Source organism: Patiria miniata, unplaced genomic scaffold (assembly GCF_015706575.1).
Source record: "Patiria miniata isolate m_02_andy unplaced genomic scaffold, ASM1570657v1 HiC_scaffold_18, whole genome shotgun sequence".
In the NCBI taxonomy this organism is placed as follows: Eukaryota; Metazoa; Echinodermata; class Asteroidea; order Valvatida; family Asterinidae; genus Patiria; species Patiria miniata.
Window position 1 is genome coordinate 5,860,655 of NW_024037056.1, and position 17,217 is coordinate 5,877,871.

General features: G+C 39.7%; 1 long non-coding RNA gene across 1 annotated transcript in view; it reads right to left on the minus strand.

The window, feature by feature from the left end:
• LOC119724401 overlaps nt 1–17,217 on the minus strand; it is a 29,549-nt gene extending 12,332 nt beyond the window's left edge. Inside the window, exons 1-2 of the long non-coding RNA XR_005270638.1 lie at nt 17,042–17,217; nt 8,043–8,187 (exon numbers count right to left, since the gene is read on the minus strand). This is a non-coding gene — a long non-coding RNA (uncharacterized LOC119724401). The remainder of the gene's footprint in view (nt 1–8,042; nt 8,188–17,041) is intronic.

The window sequence follows — 17,217 nt, forward strand, 5'->3', positions numbered from 1 at the left end:
CACGAGTTTGATCTCTAATGCAACCACTGTTCCTGAATTAAAGTAACCAACAAAAAACCACATCCAAGATAGCCGCTTAATTTATGCCAAGGGTCATACAAACACTATTGTACACAGCAGCCGGTCAAAAAGCTGACATATTTTTCTAATTGACAGTACATTAACAAGAACATTAATGTCTTGTTTCCGTTCCGGATCCTCTCTGATGTGACGACATTTAAAAACAAGCTCGCTCGGATCTCGGACGCTGCGGGCCAACGAATTCATGTTCATGCATGAGTCACGTGATAGTGCCATGTAATTTCTGGAAGGAGAAGTGTTTTGAGTTTTAAAAAAGAATCAGGTTTTTGACCCCGTGACCCCATGATGACCTTTGACACCAGTTTGGTCATGTGACATGTTGGGGCTGGGCTCAGTGATACTTTTGACAAGGTTTGGTTGAAATCGGTCGAAATATGTAGGAGCAATGTCAACGTTTGTTACTTACTAACCAACTAAACGGAGTAACGGAGAGACATGATGGTTTGTTGAGCTGCAATCCCGCAGCTTAAAAAGAGGAAGACTTAACTGAACATCAATTGAAGTACAAAAATGATGAGATTCGTTCTTTTTCTTTGCAGTTCCTCTTTGAAGTGACGAATGACTCATCTAGGGTGCATCATTGAGTGGGAACAGAATACTACTCGTGTCAAACGACCAAACCAAACACACGTTAGCTGCTGCCGCGAGGAGCCATCGATCATCGCTGGGAGGACTTGCGCTGAGCTCAACTGTCTGAGACTCGGAGCTCTAGGCTGTTGACGGAGAAGGTAAAAACTGGTGGATGCTTCCCCTAGTTTTGTTTCCAGCTACGGTCGTGAAATGCGATGCGGTTGGACTATCTGACCGACCAGCCAGCCACCTTATAGTCGAGATAACCATCGGGTCGCTACCGACTTAATTAAACCCGAATTAGCTTCCCGGGCGTTGGATGTGCGCTCATCATCTTCAGCGACTCGTGCAAGCGAAACGAGCTCTCTTGAATAGGCCGCTAAAAATAGCTCCTGCTCAGATGGTCTTGTCATTTCGCTGGCCAGCCTCCCATGACGAGCTGTTATTGCGCCAAGATGTTGATATAAACCTGTCCTACATTCCAGCACATCGTTCAAGTATGTGTTAAACATGATGGCACTGTCTGGATGTACATCCAGCATCAGAGACGATTCATCAAGCTAAAAATTGATCCTCACAAAAGAATACAACCGAAGCGATTTCAACGCTTTTCGGTATACCATCTTTAATACCTCATCGGAAATGTGCAACATTTTCCACGGTGACACATGGATTACGGAAAAATAGGTCTGCAGTGATACCCTAATGATATGAACTGGAATTATGCGAATACCCCTAGTAGACTGAGAGTATAATTGAACCGCCAAATTATCGTAATAACCCAGTAGTGAATTTCTGAAGAGCAAATTGATGCAGCATCAGAGGCCTTCATGAGAATTACTTTAATTGGGTTATGAAACGCAACGGACGCGTGGGATACCGAGACAGCGTACAGTTGCATCATTGTTATTCTAGGAGGAGTGTGTCTACGTCTTCAGGCATCTTGGACAGATAAGAGTCCGCATCATCTGAGGCAACATCATCATCACTTGGATCTTACCACCCGTGAAGCAAGGAGGAGCCGTGACCGTAGTATCCTGCGCTCTCATGAGGTACGAATTTGCTCATTAAAATTAGGGATGATATTGTCAATTTAAAAAAAAAAATGAAAATTGGATGAAAGGTCTCAACGATGCATTTCTTACTATACTGATGTCTTCCTCTAAGATAAAAAAAAAAACATTTCAGACTAAATTCTGAAAAGTCTCGTGCCTTTAAAATCCACTCGTCAGACATGTCCAACTTCTGTACCAAAGACAGCAAAATACTCATTAATACTGAAATTAATTCTTGTTAATGTATCCTTAATAAGGAGACATTTTTCGTCACACGTTATGCTTATAGAGGGAGCCACCGGATATTAGGGAGACATTTCATTGTCTCCCTGATGTCACAACTCCGATAGTTAGAGGTAAAATGTTGCTGTCGCATATACGCTGGATCGATTGCTCGTGGTTCCAAACATAAATATACAAAAAGTAGTGGGGGTAGGATAAGGTAAAATTGGGGTTAGGGGTCATTAAAGTTGGAAACAATTGTGCACAACCCTATGGGAATGTTTCCTTAAGGTACCATTTTTTGATGAATGAAAGGTTTGCGGAAACACCATGTGCGAATAATTTCTCAACTAAGAGAATGGTTCTGAAAAGAACCAGAGGTATTAACTCGACGTTCCGGTCAGTATGCTCTGACCGTCTTCAGGAGAATGCCTAAAGTAAACACAGTAAAAAGCAAAATCGAGTGTGAAGATGCATCCTGTGGTGTGCCCACTAAAGTGGAACAGTAGGGTTGCAGTCTCAGTAGAGGGAGGACCTAGGGTATAGGAGACCCATCAGTCTGGAGGAGTGGGAGCTACTTAAGTGTTTACTCTCTTAGAATTTAGGTACTCTCCTGAAGACGGTCAGAGCATACTGACAGGAACGTTTACCTCCATGGTTCTTTTAAGAACCATTCTCTTAGTTGAGAATCTAGTATCTCCACCAAGCAAAGCCTCAAATCTTATGTACCATTTTTACTCAAACTATTTGTTAGGGTCAAACTTTGGTTACTATTCACACTTTTAGAGGGCCAAATGTAACACCAGACCAGTACTTTTAATGTATTTTTAGCACAGATCTCTGCATGCATTTCATATTGTAGCAACTTATAATCTAGCTAATATCTGTCCTCTCTAGTCCCACTGATAATATCACTCCATTTCTCACTCCATTTCGGTCAGAAATTTTTTTATCTCGCACTGTACCAACTTCGATTTACAACATGTTATCGAGATGGCCGAGTCCTCGATCAGATTAGTCGGGATCGAGAGTTCAAGATTTTGATAAAGATCGGAATGCGCACCTGCCAAAAAGTGGCAAATTGAAGACGCGAAACTCGTTATAAATAGAATCTTCGCAGATGCTTCAGAGAATACATCTAGGGGATTAGTTTTTTTTTTTTCGTGCTAATTTGCCAGACAGGGCTGCATCGGTTGCAAACACGTTGCTGAATATAGACTGCACATGAATAAAATGGATGTTTTTTTTGTGATACACGGCCACGAGGAATTTAATTTTGTACACAATCTTTGATTGGCTGGAGGGGGGGGGGGTTGTGTGATGGGTACTATGATGAGAAAGAGTTCAAAGAGGACAAACTTGCGGTGAGGAGCAAGACATGTTTTTCCTCAAGGGTTCTGACTTTCCAACCTTAAGCACGCTACGCACGAGAGCTAGGGGTGCACTGAACCAATTCAAGCCCCATTGAAAACCGTGTAAAATCAACAAAGTTCAGGGCCAAATAACATGCAAGCCAACATCACTGGGGTTTCTGAAACAAAAATTAAATTATTGTCTCGTACTTCATCTTTTCATTTCTTTTCAATTTTGGGCAGACTAGCCGATTACATTTTTAAATATTCACACCAAAACAAAATCACCTCCCGAAAAGTGATAGTTCCCAAGCCTGGGTGTAGCCGTTTTACAAGTGGCATCCTTCCACTTTCTCAGGCAAATAGGACCCATTTTTCAACCGTAAGTTTATCAAACCTGCTCTCAGATGGAAGCCCAAAAACTAGGGAGTTGATCCTTGGCTACATTTACACAATTCCACCGTTTTTAAAGCCAAACGGTCTCCGTTTTCAAAAGTAACTGTGGGGTCACTTTTTATGCTAATCAGCTGACGTAGAAATTCTCACTTGAATTAGTTCACTGCACCCCTGGACGTGCTGAGCAAATAACCTCGAATGACTTTTTTGCTCAGCACGCAGCTTTCGTGTGCGGCGGGCTTAACGGCCAGCTAGGAACTTCCCTGTATCCTACAAACTCAAACTCTTTTCAGTTAACCCCAGGCAAATTAGTTGTACAGGGTGACCCCCCCCCCCCAAAAAAAAAAATACAACCTTAAAACATTTGCCTTATAAAAAGGGGTCGGCGGATTTTTATGTTTTGTGTATCAGATTAAAGCTGAGAGCATTTTCTTTCAAAACCTGAAAATATTATGAAAATAGCCCTTTGGGTTACTGAGAAAATTCTATGTAAAAAGTATGTAAAATAAAACATTTTTCATCCTGTACACCAACAATAACCACATTAGGGGTTTTCACTCCACCTATTAGTGCATGTCTCAATCCTTACAAACAACACGACACATAATATGACAAGATTACAAATGAATTTGATGGAAATACCTTTTATTTTCCACCTGAACAGGTAGCTCATCCATTTTAGTCCTATTTTAAACCTTTTCAGCATCATAAATATGTCAAAATATTAAAGAAATTGCACAAATGAAGGATAACTGCACAGTAGGCTTACAGTAAAATGTTTCACGGTTTGAAGTACTTGTGTTCAGGATGGAAAAAAGACTACTTTTACATAATTGGCATTTTCTCAGCAACCCAAAGTGTAGCCTTGGTCAATGCTCTCGTCGTTATTCGTCCCGTACGCGGTCAATCGTCGGCATATATACTCACGCGCTATGCACATGCATGTAAAAATACAGCGCGAACAGCGACCTCACGCGGCCACTATTTTTATGCAAATCAGTTGGAGACGATGTCGAGCCTTGGTTCAATCGTCGGCCAAAGCTTATGTTTTTCTTTACTTTGCGCTAGATTTCCAGCGCACGACCTCGTATGCGAATACAGATAATGTAGGTGGGGCTAATATGTGGAGTGTCCAATCACACCTTGGTAAATCCGGACGTCATCAAATTATTTGCAGCTATTCCGGCTTTTGCGGACGTGACAGGAACCACAGTTTTTGTGCATTGGTGCCGTGTGCAGAGACACACAATGTGTACGTGTATGGATTATGTACGGTGCCACGTTTCACTATGCAAGTTTCCACGCAACGATCGACCAATAAGAAAACGACATTTAAGGTCAGCTAAGGCTATTAACATAATGAGCACCACCCCCAAAACCTCACATGGACGATTGAACCAAGGCTCGACATCGTCTCCAACTGATTTGCATAAAAATAGTGGCCGCGTGAGGTCGCTGTTCGCGCTGTATTTTTACATGCGCGCATGTGCATAGCGCGTGAGGATATATATGCCGACGATTGACCGCGTACGGGACGAATAACGACGAGAGCATTGACCAAGGCTACCCAAAGTGCTATTTTCATGATTTTTTTCTCAGTATTTGAAAGAAAAAGCTCTCAGCGTCAATCTGATACCCAAAACGTAAAAATCCACCGATCACTTTTTTTAAGGCAAATGTTTTTTTAGGGTTGAATTTTTGTTGGGTCACCCTGTACAGTACCGTACAAAACTGGGGCAAGACTAGCTACAGCTCTAGGCTAGGCTGATTCTTAAGCTACAAGATCAAAGGTTTAAATAGAGGTGGGGAAAAAAACTTGACAAAAAGGAGGATAGTACATGTACTGGATTTAGTGCCTGAACAGGCAGTAAATCATTGGAAATCCAGAAAAAAACTATAATACACACCTAGTTGTAAATTAAACAAGGCACTTAAGCAAGCCTACTAAAACGGTCCTAGAGGACGCAAAATTATAATTAAATTTGATTCAATTAGGACTGTTCACTAAAGGTCTTGTCATGCATAGTCTACACAATGGGCCGAGTTTAACCCATTCATTGGCGATACGGGGTAATCCTATACAACAGCACTGCCCGGCTTACTGGTGACGGGGAGTGAGACAATCAGTGAGTCAGTCAGTCAGTCAGATAGGCACGAAGAGGACACTAGGTTGGTTCTCTGAGATCACCAAATTAATGTATTCATCTGTGTCAAAAACAACGCGCTATAAATTATGACAAATTTGATAAACTGCCAACCCACTCCATCTTTGACACAGCTGCCCGTATAAAACAAACTGTCAATATTTCCTTGCACAAAATGCTACGTTGCGTTACAACCTGACTATGCGCACTTATGGAATTAACCCAATCATTCGTAGCAGGTCGGCTCACAAATTCCCCGGTCCCATCTGGCGCTACCAACGGCAGGTTATTAATTCCATCAACTAATATTCGCCTTGTCAGATCAAATTTCGCTCTAAATGGAGCAAGACTGGTCCCACCTCTTTACACTTGCCACCAGTGCGCGGCGGACCCATCAATTATTTACTCCGAACATGAGACATCAAGTTGATCTTTTTTTTACTCCTGCCGCTTCTGCATCAAAGTGCTGTTTATTTTGCCGTGGGTGTGTGTATTTCATCAAACATGGTTGTTTCAACTTGACTCCGGAATAATTGGCATAGTAAACGGTGTGCATGTTTCTATATTGTCGCTGCTTCTGGGTCTTTGTAAACATGTAAACAGTTAATAATTGTATAGTAAAATCAAGCAGGAAAACCTGGCGATGCATAATGTAAAAAAGAAAAGAAAAAAAAGTCAAGCATGCTGTACATATACATGACATGAACTGGGTTCATATTATACAATAGAACAAATAGACCCCATAAGGAAGTTTTTAGAAATCAATCTACCCCATAAGGGAAACGCTATGGAGTTTGAAATTTCAAAAGGAACAAAGGAAAACAAAAGAAGGTAACAAAGATCATTCCCCGCAAGTGGGCTATTTATGTACGCTTTCAGAGATAACGGGAGGTTTTTGAGATGATGGTGGCAGCAAACACACCGGTCCTTCTCCATTACTTTGCGTCAAGCTTTAACATGTGTAGGTTCAAAATAACGTACTTTACCCGTACTTTAGGGGGAAAAAAATCAAAAGTTGTTTTCAAACTCATGAGGTAATCCTCTTCCTAAAAGGATGATGTCGCCTCAAACGTACCCGCAACGTTGCATATACGCACCAGTCCATGTATATTAGGGAAACAATCAGGAAGTGTATCTATTTGGGTGTGGATGCAGAATCTGGTGGAAACTTATGTTGATTTCCGTTCCAAATTTAGCCTTCCTTCATTTCCTGCTTAATTACGCAGCACTATACCACTATACTCATGAAACAGCCATTGCTTTTTCCCGCTCAAGCGCATCGACTGGAAAGTTCATCAGTAACAGACACCACAAATGCACTCGCTCGCCCTGTCTCAATTTCGGTGTCACTTTCGGCTTAAAATAGGAACCGAACTATCAGACACGGTTACTTAAAAAGCGACACTCAGAGCCGAAACGCCGAGCCCGGAAAGCAGCGAGCAGTAACGTCGGAGGTTTTTATATGGTAATAGAGACTTTCTTTTAGTGGACGTCTGTAACCCGAGAGCAACATTAGAACATGCATGGTTCTTCTAGTTTTAAAAAGGGAATAAATGTGTGCTTCGGGGAGGTTTTAAACACTCTGTTTAAGACCGGTTTGAGTCTGGATGCTGATAATTACCTGAGCCGAAGACGAGTAATTATCGGTCAAAATAATCACAACTTTTCGGATAAAAAAAGTCAGTTTCGGGGGAAAAACAACAAATTTAACATCATTTCCTTGCGATGGTTTAGGACCAAACCATCGCGCTCTCAATGAAAACTGGTGCCTTCGTCCAGAAAAATGAAGGTGCATGTTCAGTTTTCTCAAATATCTACTGATCTGACATTTCGACAGATTAGTTTTAATAACGTGCTGCAGATTTCTTGTACTGTTGTTCCTTATAGAGAAAAACATATTTGTTTTCCTTCAAATGGTGTCCATTATGCACTCTAAAAACAGATTTGGTTAACTTAACCAATCATTGGTTAAAATAACCAACAATTGGTTAACATGATTGTGTCCAACCAATCGACATATGTCGGTTATTTCAACCAATGATTAGTTATCTGTTTTTAGAGTGTACCTTTAAGAATCCTTAGCAAACCCGGTTTGCATATCCCCAAATCAATCCAAAGTGAAACGACCGACAAACAGCATCCGGCCATTACTCTCTTTTCCCAAAACGGAAGGAGTTCGAAACAGTCGTTGCTATTCCTTAGCCTTAAGCCTTTTACTGTACCTTGTGATCTCAGTAACGACTGCTGAGGATTCTGCCTCCCAGGATGTGTGATTTCCCCGTATCCTCTTTCTCCAGAAATATCCTCGGTTCTTGGGCCAGTGGATTAGGATGCCTCGGGGCAGTAACAAACATGATGCCGCAGTCTCTGTAAAGTTTTCACATTAACGAAGCGACATTTAAGACAATTTTAGTCGGTGCAAATTTAACAAATCCCCTAAAAAATGATATCAGATAGTGTCCACGAGCTGGCTTTATAAGAACAGATTTTGGACCTACTCAAAATGTGAAAGGTATACTATAAAAATATGGGACTCTCAATACTGTGTACTTTAATGCACGTCTACATTAAAGTTGGTGTATATGTGTTTTTATGATGTGGCACCTTGAAAAATAGTTTTTTCGAATTGAGTGGATAATTTTCTAGCATTACATTAGTTATGAGCTTTCCAGTGAGACATCGCACGAAAACAAAATCAGCCCACGACAAGTCCGTTGATTAATTAATTTTAACTTTTTTAATTAAGAGCGGGACGCTCCTAATTCGTTCTGCATTTTGGGCGCAATTTCTGAACTGGAGCGCACCATTTAAAACCACTTTTTTAAACTGTACAAAGGCCTGCAAAAATAAACAAGCAAATCATTTGTTGCCGGACAATATATTCCTTTAAATTTCGTTGTACAGTGTTAAATTAACGCTTACATGAAAGTGTCAAAAGCTCTAAGAATGTGACCAGTTCGATTCTCAAAACTCCGCATATACTGTGCAGTTGCAGTTCTAAAAGGGCCTGGTGGATCTCAGATAACGTAGACATGAAATCTAGATACGTTATCACTCGGGATGATCTGCTGTAAAAATGCAATTTGTTGCCAATGGTAACCACATGGATAAGAGTCATGAAAATACGTCAATGACGCAAGAATCTAGTCATTGTATACTCCAACTAGTCACAATATTTTTTTTTAATTTCGTACTTAGGTTTCGTAATCCTTACGTATGTACTCGAGTAGACTCTTGATATTTTTGATGGCATTTCCATGGATGATTAAATGGCATGTACAATGAAACGCCAGCAATTAGCATTGTTATACCTCTGTCTTGAATACTGTATTTTCATTGGCCTGGAACGATCACGTGTTAAGTTTATAAAAAGTCATGGCACACTTCCTGTGGGATATCACGTATTTTGACTTTGTAAGTACGGAGTGAAACGCTTGTATCGTTGGTACCCACGCTATTTTCACCATGTTTTCACACATGAGTGGGAGCAGCGAACTAGCAGACGATCAGCTGCTTCGAGCAAGCGACATGCATGTGAGCTGACGTTCGATTGTCATGATGATTGTTGTGTTTACTGCTGTTTCTTTTCGTGATTTTTACATCAAAATAATCCAAGACAGAGGTACAAAACAAAACAATTGTTGACTGCTGTGATGTGGGATATGACGTTTTGAACACCCGGGGGGGGGGGGGGGCGCATATAGCACCCTCGGCGAAGAAAGTGACCGAATTTGAAAAATACTTTTAAAATATCTGGCTTGCTTCATTTAATAAACACATATAGGGATAAATTACATCTTATTCACTTGTAACTGTGAAAATTTCACGTAATTTATGTCTATTCAATGAAAAGATAACAAAACTCGGCTGTCCACCACTGATATTTACCGTTCTACGAATTGATGAATACCCTTTGAGTACAATGAAACATGGACGTTTTCCCACCCCGATGAATGAAAGAGAACTTGCAAAGGAAAAAATGCAAAAATCACCATCAAACTTTCAAAAATCACCATCAAATGATTTCATTTATTAAAATATCATTTGTATTTGAATGCTTGTGTGTAATCTGTAATTCTCACAGAGTTCAATAGCTTCCAATGGCATTCCATGGATGGACAGCTATAAAAATGGGGTCTTTTAGTAAAACATGCATAACTTCTGATGGCATAGATCAATTTCAGTATTCTTTTTTTCAGTGAGTGGACGAACATGCTCTTTTAAGACATACTTCATTGGTGTATCAAATTTGATTACTTTAAGCAAAAACGAAAACAATATACATAGGGATGTACGTGAATTGTTTTCGTTTTGCTGAAAGAACATTTACTTTTTTGTGATCCGTGGACAGAACTTTAGGTTTGTGTTTAAAATTCCGTAACCTGAAAAGAAGTACATGAGTGATTTGAACGATTCTTGCACTTAACGAAAGCTTATTAATTGGGCTTTCATATCCTCATGAGAAAAAATGGTACTGACATTTGGGTATCTTTTATTTTTTACTTACCCTGTATAAGTATACAACATGATACATCTCAATTTTCAATTTTATATTGACGCTTGTACATATAACTGCTACATTTATAACTGACACAGTTATAAAAACACATACCAAATTTCAAGTTGAAACAGATCATACACGCATTTCATTTGTCTTTCATAGCTAGCTCTTGTTTTGAGAGGGTGTACTGTAAATTATTCTAAAATTGGACATTGGACTCGTGTTTTAATCTTCAAATTACCCGGAGAAATTATAAGATGAAAATATTGTCAAAAGACATCTACATTCGCTCCGATTTCCCGTTTCCTATACATCGTAGACCAGACGCTCCTTTGCCGTCCAATTTAACAGATGACATTTATTCCTCTTTCAGGGCTTGAGGGTTACTGCTGCAAATTTTAATAATCCGTGCGGCTGATGGGGTTATTGAATATCAAGACGAATTTAAATGATACTTAAGGAAATGATTGATACTTCTCATGGGCTGCAGCATTAATGGGTGGACCATGATGGTCATATAAGTTCTTGTACCGCTGTGGATAACTGAGTAGCATAAAAATGGGAGCTAACGCTGATGATCTCCTCCATCAATTCGACGATATTTCTGCTTTATGGACAAGATTGAGTTGAAAATAACTCCAATTTGTTACGTTACTACGATTTTTAAGTTTATACCCCTTGGGCTTTACAAAAGATGACTGCAGATTATCGTATTAAAATTCTCAATGTTTGTCGCCGCTGTTTCACAATCAGGTGTTCTACCTCTGCCTGTGTATACTACGGTAAATCTTTCGACTACGTTTCCCACAAATGCCATTGCCTTAATAAAATGCCAATTTAACAGACCAACGGGAAAATGTACAGAGCCATACATGCATGGTCAATAATTATAATTTTTATGTGGTTCCATTAGATTTCTTTGGGGGCTACTTTAAATATACATGTAGTTCATCTCTTGAGATTTCATTTTTAATTCAAGTCACTCTTAATTCCAAAACCAATCTTCCCAGATATTTACACTTCACAACAAAGCTTGGAAGTGAAGTGAAGCTTTGAATTGAATTTGAATTCATAGTGTTACACTGTAAAACAAAATTGGGCAAAATGGGTTGATAATTCGACCAGTGCAGGTCGAATTATCAACTGCCTACACTCTTGGGCAAATTCTTCCCAATAGTTTGACAGTTTTTACCCAATTCAACCCAATATGAGGCAATTTCATACCAATGTCGGGTAAATTACATTGCCCAACAGTATTTTACCCAACGTTTTTACAGTGTACATGATATTGATAGGCTAATCTCTTCGCCTAATGGTTGATAGTGGCTATTACTGTCTTATTTTCTATCTTTTGCATTCTATAACTGCATGTCTGCAAGTCCCCCATTTTACATTACTCCCCACATTTTCAACCCAGACACAAATACGCCCTACCCAATCTAAATGATCGGGTAAAACAGCTTTTTATTCAATAACTGAATTTAGTGGTCTTTCTTTTCAAGCCAATTTTGTGTTCAAATATAAATACTTCAGAATGCAGAACATTACTGTCACAATTATCATCACCGGCTACCCTTGAGACTATATACAGACGCAAGAAAGTATTGATTTCAGGATTAATGTATCTCCCGTCAGCGCTAATTTTGACCGAGAGAAGGAGCGTTCGCCTCGGAATGATTTACAGACGCCGATGGACAATCAATTATGCGTCCATTAAAGAGCTATGCACATGTTAATGACCTGCTAAATAGCTAATGGTTAAAATGCAGTCATTAATACACTCACAAAATGAAGGATGCAGTTCTAGACATTAAATTCTGAAGCTAAAATGGTATGGGAAGAAGAGTTTTCATAGAATTCAGATGTTGAGTTAAAGGATGGCCACTATTCAAATGCCATTATGAAATTCACAGCTGTTTTTTTATTAACAGTTCAAGGATATTGACCGCGTGTTTAAACACCTGTGCATCACGTGGTCAGAAACTGACAGATGTAATAAACTGAGAATATTTGAGATGCATTGATAAAACCAATACAGAATGTTCCCAGTCATCCGATAATTCAAATCTCTTGCACAACGCAAAGGGTCAGCGTTGCAGTTGAGTTCAATACAAGGCGATCACAAGTCCACTCACAAGGAAATCGCAAACAAATTCACAAGTTCAGTCGCACATCAAAGAAATGTCTTTTTTTGCACCGTATAAAATTTAAAAGCTTGGGACTTTTAATGCAACTGTAAGGTTTCAGTGGACTGATCCACTAAGCCCCGCCAACTGCACTGCGCACGCAGGCAACATCACCTGCACCTCTCCAATGCAACACTACGCTCTCCAGCCGCGCGCGTCATACGCACGTGAACGCATGTCGGACTTCTGTGCGCGCACACGCGTGTCGGGCATTACTCACGGCTGTGATTGGTCAAAACCATCTTGGGGCGGGGCTTGTTCTAGTTACAATGGACAGAGTACCGAAGTGGATACATCACGCGCACAATTATGTGTGTAAAAAGACAGTAGCGCGTGATTCAGCCTGTAAACCAACACGCGCGCGTACGTCATTATTACACTTCCCGGTTTAAAATGACGTCACATTTCGGTACTCCATAGTGGCTTCAGCTGAACACTGCAAACCCTTGGGTTTGGGTTGAAGAAAATGATATACATTGCAAACGATAACATCCCGTAGACTGTGTCTACGAGCAATTAAGAAATAAAAATCAACTCATTAAAAAATGGCAACCAAGCATATAATCCGTTTACTGAAACCACACCGCCACACATGAAGCGTTCATATAAACCTCTTTGGTAGCATGCTGAGATATTGGTACGGTCGAACACCTAATTACTAGCGTTCTGAAATTGGAATTTATTTAGGGTATGCTGAACTTTTCTAGTGCTGTAATCATTACTGACACACACACACACAAAACCATGCAGTGCCAAATGTATAGAGAGAAGATAAAAATTGTCTTCGCTTGAAATAAAATACAGAAACAAAGAAAACACTTTTACAAATTTCCCTCTTCATCATAGATGAGAAAAGAACATTTTCTAGCATTCAAAAACTCGACAGTTTTCTATTTTGCCTTATTATAAAACTGCATGTTTTACCATTTTTAATCATGTTATGAAACTATTTGAAGGAAAAAAAATACAGTATAAATATATACGTGATTGCCTAGACATGCGTGAATTTAGATGGGAAATTTGCTAATTTGGGACGTATTTTCTCTACAACTATGTTTTTCTAAATCAAATAGAATCACCGTTTGAGACGGTATGCATAAAGATTAAGAAGTTATATACTTGAAGATTTTGTATAAACAGCCTTCGTTCCAGTCAAGACGACGCTTGAATTTACAATCTTATTTTTATAATGGACTTTTCTTGACTGTATAATTTAAACGAAATTGGATCGGCGCTATTTGTAGGAGATGAAAATGAATTTTAAATGAATTCTTTTTAGGGTATATCTATGCAAATTTGGTATGTAAAGAAGATTAGAGAAAAGTAATTTTGAAACAGGTAGGGAGTGGATACGGACTTATAATACTGCCTAATGATCTCTAGATTTGCAAGGACAATGCATGCACATGTGTGTTTAAAAATTGTAACTTTGTACCCAAGAAATAATTTAACTATAGTACTTCAAACTATATTCCCCATCCTTGGCCTGTACTCGTAATGTAAAATTTATATAGCTAATGAATTAACTTTTGAAAGTTTGGACCAAATTATTTAAAAATGCAAAGATTATCATTGATACAAGTACAAATAAAGGAATAGAAAATACAGTACTTTAAGCAGTGTTGTAGTCGAGTACATTTCAGTTTCCGAGTACCGAGTACTGCCGAGTACTTAGGTTACCGAGCACGAGTACTTGTACTTCCGCGTACAAGTACAGGTCTCCGAGTACGAGTACTTGTGCTTCCGAGTACAAGTACGAGTACGAGTACTTCCGAGTACGAGTACTTCCGAGTACGAGTACTTGTATTCCGAGTACGGCCATACGGCAAATTGTTCATAATTGTGCGTAATTGGCCCAGGCCTAGTGCACAGAGGAAAATCAGGAAACTCCGATTACTCCGCACGCCAATCAACCATTTCAAACTGAAAGTATCGATAAAATAAGGTCTTGGTAAGTCAAGCTATACCATTTTTTTTTAGTACTGCTACGTACTCAAGTAGTACTCGAGTACGAGTACCGACTACGAGAACTACAACACTGACTTTAAGTTGTTACATTTCCTTTCCATTCCTTCAAAAATATCTTTTGAGATCGAAGAGAGTTTCAATGCCAATAGAGTTAAAAAGAAATGAGCTGTGCAGTGAGTCTGACTCATGAACGTTTACCTCTCACAGCTTGGACCAAGCAGTTATTACACTGTATTACAATTGGCATGCACTACGTGATGTAATTCCACATTCACATGCATGAGCTTTAACCATTGGCTAATTAATTAATTAAGGCTGCAGCGCGGTTAATTACACCCTATGTGGGCAAATTAATTCAAACCGAAATTGCTAGTTGAACTGTTGCTGAGAAATTTCTTTTCGCTTTTAATTTGGCAAGAAGGATTAAACACTGCAACTCACACAGTTGACATTTACTGCTTTTGGGTAAAGTAAAGATAAATTTGTTCGATTTTATAACACTTATATGAGTCAATAAGGATAGAGGCATTACTCCTGTAAAATAGACCAGTTTTTAGAGGCCACCCTGCTAAAACTTTGATTTTTTTTTTAAAGATTTTTGTCAGAATAATTATTCAAGCTAGACGATATCATCACAGGCTTATACGATATACATCCATAGCTTTTCGTTTGTCATGTTTTCTTAATTTAAGATGGTTATATATATATATATATGCGTGTACTTAAATGTGCATAAATTATACACCTTTTACCCTTAATACCCTATTCGAACGTGTCAAATTATTTTTAGGACCCTGTTTAATCCAAACAAATCCAACACCCATTGAATTGTGAAACCTGCTGGATCCAATAGGATCCAACAGCTAGACGAAAAGATCTTTTGATCACAGCTCAGACGAGTAAAATCCCACATAATGTTTGTGGTTGATGGATCGTGTTGGCGCTTCAGCAGGGTTGAGCTTAATTAAGTGACCAAAAAAAAACCTCGTGACAAACAAAGCGATTTGACACGGACTCAGTCCAAACCCAATTATCCACGCTAAGCTCTCCGATTCAATCTTGCTCCACTTTTTCTCCCAGGTGAACAGAAAACTGTCCGGCCAAGAATTTGCATCAATCGAGATCAATCCTCGGTGATTAGTCGTCCTGCGTTCTTCTGCCCTCGGGCCCTCCATAACATTTCAAATGAGTTCGCAACTTATATCTTACTTGAGATGAACTACAGCTTTTTTTTCTTCTTAACTTTACGTTTATCACAGAAGAAGCATCAGAGTTGTCAGGTGGATGGAACACCGCCGTGGGTGCGCTAGGCTGGAGATTACTGACAAAAGCTCAGAAAAATTCCCGATGTGGCGTGAATAACGACGAGTTTCTTTCCTTTTGAAAGTCATAGATTTGGTAATTGCCACCCACGGGAGTGGAGAGAGAAGTGGCCGCAGTCGACAGGTGCCATGGCCGATGGTTAGCCTCTTAATTACGAGGACGTGAATTCGGTTAATCCGGAATGGGGTTATCACTCAGTTGTATTTTTCAAATAGTTTTTTTTTTTAGTTCAAGATTACGGCAGGTTGTCGTCAGGTTGGCCAAGTGTGTAGAGCCCGGCGCACACGAGAGCTACGTGCTGAGCAAAAAGTCAATAAAGAGATTAACTAGCCAATGAAATCACGTACTCTATTTTATTTTATTTATTTCTAGTTATGAAACCAAGGATTCCTCAAAAGTGCCCTAGGCACTGTAGCTCGAAAGCCTGAAGAAACTTGTATGAGAAGATGTTTTGAGAAATTACAGTTTTAGAAATGGGAGGAAAAGCCCAGAGGAATATTCTGAGGAAACCCACGGAATCAGGCAGGGACTAAAAACCCAATCCACATATTGGCCCAGGTGGGATTCGAGCCCGGGTCACAGCGGTGGAAGGCGAGGAAAGTACCACTACACCAACCTGACTTTAATACACGTGATTTAAAGATATTTTTGAGCAAATCTTCTGAATCCTCCCGGGGTTTGTCCCCATGTTTTAAATCACGCCACTGACAAAACAAGAATATTGTGCATAAGATGGAAGAATGTGCTTTCATTGGCTAGTTAATCTTTTTAGCTCAGCACGTAGCTTAGATTGACCGCACACGGTGAGTTTTTCGCCTCGCGAGGCGAAAGAAATCAAACAGGGGAGGATATTTGCCTCACGGCCTCGCGAGGCAGAAAACGCAGCAAACATTTGGTGAGCTACGTGCTAAGCAAACGGCCTCGAATGACTGTTGCTAACCACGTAGCTCTCGTGTACGGCGGGCACAAGAGTGAAACTGTTTCTTCTTTTCTTCCAAATCCATGAGAACATATTAATAATTTTGCGTAGCTATTTTGGATTCGAATAAAGCAGCCCAGGTTTTGTGGATGATAGGTTGAGGCATCTGAACTTGTAAGCAGGAGGTAGTGGGTTCGAGTCGCAAACCTTAATTTTTTTTCTCACCAGCTCTCAAAAAGCTCTGGCTTTAAAATACTTGTAAGTCGCATCAGTGATGGGCAAAGTTCCAATATTAACAAAGAATATTGATAATTTTATGCTTACCAATACCTTTAGCATCAGTCTGGTTGCACGTTACAGTCACATGGGCCTAGTGGCAAGGGATGTCAGTCTGTACCTGATTCCTTGAGATGAAATCTCTCGACTTTGCTTCTTGACTTTTCTTGTCGATTCCTTAAAGACGCTTCTGGGTTTTTCCCCTCGTTTTTCATTCATGCATT